This window comes from Micropterus salmoides, unplaced genomic scaffold, assembly GCF_014851395.1.
Source record: "Micropterus salmoides isolate LMB-PRFRI ecotype aquatic unplaced genomic scaffold, ASM1485139v1 Ms_hic_scaffold_1307, whole genome shotgun sequence".
Taxonomy (NCBI): domain Eukaryota; kingdom Metazoa; phylum Chordata; class Actinopteri; order Centrarchiformes; family Centrarchidae; genus Micropterus; species Micropterus salmoides.
Window position 1 is genome coordinate 5,470 of NW_024040383.1, and position 5,111 is coordinate 10,580.

The 5,111-nt window shown below is 38.6% G+C and overlaps 1 long non-coding RNA gene across 1 annotated transcript; it reads right to left on the reverse strand.

Moving 5' to 3' along the window:
- Positions 1-2,388: 2,388 nt before the first annotated feature.
- Positions 2,389-3,226, reverse strand: LOC119901449. The gene is made up of 3 exons (XR_005444207.1): positions 3,193-3,226; positions 3,065-3,093; positions 2,389-2,579 (listed from the first exon to the last, which is right to left on the reverse strand). It is a non-coding gene; the product is annotated as an uncharacterized LOC119901449 (long non-coding RNA).
- Between the last annotated feature and the right edge of the window lie 1,885 nt (positions 3,227-5,111).

Below are 5,111 nucleotides of genomic sequence, written 5' to 3' on the forward strand. Positions count from 1 at the left end.
GAAAATCTAGAATATATTGATAGAAAACAATATTAAAACATCAGAATACTGCATTAAAGTTCACATGTTTTTTTTTAACAGTTTCATGTTCGTGGATATACAACACTCTCCTTCTTCTGTCTCTTGTTCTCGTGCTCAGAACTGTCTGAGTTTCTAAACTAGTGCTTTAGTAGAGAGACGCTGCAGCTACTTCCTGTGGTTAGGATGATGTCACTTTCATAGTGACTTTTAGTCTGTTTTAGACAAAGGGGGTAACCCAGAGATCAAACAGTGAAGCTGACCAAAGCCTGCATGGATCCATGTAGGCCCCAATATGACGTCAAAACCCTGAGACACCCCGTCACACATGACCAATGTAACTGTATTGGTTAGATTATAAACTCTCTGTTAATCTAAAGAAACTTTCAGCCATCAGTGACGCTGCGTTGGTGTTTTTCAGGTGAACCTTGTAGGTGGGCAGATTAAACAGTGACAATCACACACTTTTGTTTGTGCAGCTGCTATAATTACTGTGTTTCTGGCAGTTTCTTCACAGTTATGCTGTGGATCATGCGCAGTAGACGCTGGTGCCAACAGGAAGTAGCCCTGTAGTATTTCATGGGACCAAAACTGGCTTCACTGCTCTCCATTCAAATCTGCAGGTTGGTTTTGTCCAGTAACAAACAAACTATATTAAGGCTCAAGTTCACAGTTTGTTCAGTCCGCTGTATTTGTGACAATGACGAGTTTCACCACCTGAAAAGAAGAAGATGAAGAAGTTGAAGGTGTCAAGATTGTTAGTTAAGATAAATGTTTGCAAAACTGCAACTTCTTATTTAGATGGTGATATCATTGTATTTTTGCAGGTATTTTTGTTCAGAGATATGAAGAGGATGTGTTTCAGTGAGGATGTGGTTAACAACAGCAGCAGAGCTCTGCAGGTTTTACCCTCTAATGATGACCAGATAAACATCAGAAACACACGAGGCTCACAGGAACCGACAGTTGACTCTTTATTGGGACATAAGACAAAGAGGCGTTTATTGAATCCTGATGAAAACTACTTTAACTCCTGGAAGGTTTGGGGTCCCTGAGACTAGTTGCAACAGTTAAAACATTGATGAGCGTCCTGACTGAACCGTCTTTAACTGTCTGGACTTAGAGCATCAAGCTTCCACAATATGTAGCAGCAGGTCTGTTCATGTTATTTTCAAAGGAAATATCTCTGCAAGTCACTGAAGACACGACAAGTCGGACATTTAAGATGTGTGAAATGTTTTCAGATTCAAATTAAGTCAGAGTAGGTGGTCATGTGCATCCAGAGCTTAGAAGAAGTAACCTGAATTATTAGATTTTTGTGCATTCTCAAGTCACATTAGGTGCATTTACACTGTCTGTATTTACACACATTTGGCCAGTGGGAATATGGGAGTGAGAGTGTTTTTTTTTATCTTTTGGATGGATGTGGCATGCTTGGTGTGTTTTGCTTTTGTTTCTCCGTCTCAGTCAAGTCACTCTCTGGTCTTCAACCTCATCAGCCCTGCCCCTCTCACCAGCCAGCCACCCTTTCACCTTACCTTTCCAAGGTGTTAATAAAACACTTTATTTATAACCTGTCTGCCTCGAGTCTGAGTTTGGATTCAAGTCTTGATGTCTGACAGTGAAGGAATCACAAAACACAGTGTAGAATTAAGTGGTAAACATTTCTTTATTTGCAGTTAATATATTACCAGATATGATAAAGAGGAGACTGTTACTGACTCCATTAAGGCTGAAAACCCATTCAAGCCAAACACACACACATCCCAACAAATATGTCAACAACAATGTTAAATGAAAGTGAATTAAAATGAGTTCTTCTGTACACAGAGACATGAAACTGAGCTCAAGCTGCTGTAGCTTCAAACACAAACAGTGAACCTTAAAATCAGGTCTGAATTCTTCAGCTGGAAGACGATTTAAGGAAGTTAACAAGAGTTAAATGCTCGTTCCTGTTAAATGAAGCTGAAATCCAGCTGCTGTGTTCTGAACTGGCTGCAGAAAATAAAGATTTTCACAACTGATGCAGGAAAAGACATTTTATAAAACTCACAGTGGGCTTCCTGATATGAGATGAAATCAAGACTTGAATATTGTTGTTCAAAGTCAGACTGAAACAGAAACAGCTGAGCACAAAACACACAAACATTTCTCACACTGATAAATAAAAACAAAAACAATCAGTAATAAAAATCTAAAAATGATCTTATGAGATCTTTGTTCTCTAAAGGCTTCAACTACTCGTGTAAATGTGCTGTTATTTAACTGCAGTGGAGTCTTTTCTCTGATGAGCTGATGTTGATATGGAAGTTGTTGATCAGTGGAGTCTGACAGAGGCAGAAGGGTCTCCATCGTTTTCATAGTTCACCACACCATCATCTTCATCTTCATCATTATTCACCTGTGAAACACAAACAAACCCTCACTCTGACACACTTTAACTGACAGCTTTCACATCACTGACCCACATTTAACACAAGGAGATAAGAAATAACCTGACAGCACCTGAACGCACCGTCAGCTACTGTTACATGTTTCTGCCACTGAGAGAGGAAGTGTTTCTGTGGTAACGAAGGACATGCAGAAGGAAATTAAGTCATTAATTAAAAGTCAAAGAACATAAATACAAAGTATATTAAATCAAGTGTTCATGTTCCTGCAGCTGACTGACCAGAGAGGGAGAGTTTATGTGGTACCCCAAATCCAAAATGTTCCTCCCAGTTTACTGCTGATGTTTTGAAACTGACCACAGTTCACAGTTGAGTCAGCAGACCCTGAACGCACCATTAGTTACTGTCTGATCTGATCTTTATCTGACTGGCTGCTGGACAGTTTGCATTGGAACTAGATTTTATAGTAGTACAGTAACGTGGACGTTGTTTTTTGGAAATAAAAATAATCTATCTGCATTGTTTAAAGTCACTAGAGTGATTCCTGTTTCTGTTTGTCTTCTTCTATCTATATCTACACTTCAGAATGAAGAACAGATGTCACAAACACTGGTTTGCTGTGTAAAGTACCAACTGTAAAAACATTATAAACTCACTGTGTTTTCATCCATCTGTGTTTTTGTCCCTGAAAAGAAAAGAGAAAGAGTCGACTTTAGTTTCCACAGTGAAAATCCAGGTTTATCAAAACTTCCTGTTTCTGAGTTTCATCTGTGAATGTTCTCACCTTTAGTTCTTGTCCAGATGTTGACTGCCACAACAATTATTATGAGTGCTGCTAAACCCACAGACACAATGATGAACCTCCAGAACGATTCTGAAAACATTAGAAACATTTTGACTGCACAGTTCAGTTCTGTTTGAAATCCTGCAGCTAAAGTAGCAACGAATCACAGACTTTCATCAGCTCACAGTTTTCCCGCATGTCTTTGCTAACTGTGAATGTAGTCGTCTGATTTGTGAGCAGCAGTGGATCTTGTGGATTGAGCAACAACAACTGAGTGAGACTGACTGAATAAGAGAATATCTCCACCCACAGCCGAGCGTCGCTCTGACATTCAGACTTTAGACTCCAGAAGAGGACAGAGGGACTGGAAAAAAAACTTTACTTACAAATGATTAGATAAAAGCGTCTAAATTTTGTCTTTCCAGAAAGTTAAAAAGTCAACAAACAAACAATAAAAAGTTTGTTTTAGTTCAGTATGGGGAGAGAAAGAGGCTGACAGGAAGACAGAGAGACTCTAGAGAAAGATGAGTTACTACCTTGTAGTTTTGTTGAAGTATCATTAGTTGTTGTTGTGGCTGTAACTGATTTTGTGTTTTCAGTTTTTGTTGTTGTTGTTGTTTGTGCGTCACCTGCATGAATGAAATATCACAAACCAAGAAACTGTTCAGTTAGAAAATCCCTCATGTTTACCATCTGCTGTCACTAAATGAGAAAGAATGATGTCATCTTAAAAAGTCATCAAATAAACAAATGTTTTGGTGGTTTTAGTCATCTTGAACAGCTCAGCATATTCTCACCTGTTTTCTCACCTGAGGACTGAGGGCTGAAGGTGAACAGCTGCACTTTTTCAGAGTCACCATCTGTCACTTCACACTTCAAGTTAGACTTTGATTTGTAACTAAAATGAGAATCCAGGAAAGAAACAGCGGCGTAGCAGACAGACTGTGATGTCTTCATGTCTTTGTTATCTTTGTCCACATCTTTACCCTCATACAGCCACTTCACTGTGTGATTACAGAACTGTTCATGTTTCAACACAAAACAGGTTAACGTCACCTTATCAGCGTCCTTACGTTCAGTCACTGGTGAAGATGGAGATATTGTGAGAGAAAGACAACAAGAGTAAAGTTAACTTCATCACTGTGATCATAATTATTGTAATGTTTCAGTATATTGTTCTAACAAGACAGTTTGAGCTGAAAACATTATGATGGAAATACTCACTGATAACAACAGACAGATAAACCTGAGAGTCTGGAACTTGATGTTGTCCTGATATGAACTGTCTGCAGGTGTAACGACCAACATCCTCGACTGTGACCTTCTTTATAACCAGAGAACAGTTCTCTGTAACACTCAGTCTGTCTGATTTAGCTTTGGACTTTACACCAATCTGCCCAAGTTTAATCAGCTCTACTGTTGATCTGCTCCCTGAACCACTGAAGAGCCATGTAGTATTTTCACATTCTTGCTGACCGTCTTTCACATTTTCACAAGGCAAAGTGACGTCATCTCCAACTCTGACAGTGAAGGAGAGGAGAAGTTTTCCAGCTGCTGCTGTTGAGAAAATGATGAAAAATAAAGTGAAATGAGAAAATGTCTGTTATGTTCATAGTTAGTGACGATTATTTCTTTATCCTTAGTTTCCAAGAGTTCACTAAACTCACCACATTAGAAACAACAGATTTGGTTTTCTTAGTTAAATCAAATGTAGCTAATAAAGAATCTTTAATAATATTGATCAAGTTATTTTTTACAATGTGCCTTCCATTTATATATGTGATATATGTATTCTTACCTGTAAACTGAAGCACCGCTGGAAGAAATAAAGAAATCCATTTGAACTCAACCATCATGATTCTCTGAGTCTCTCCTTCTTCTGTCTCTTGTTCTCGTGCTCAGAACTGTCTGAGTTTCTA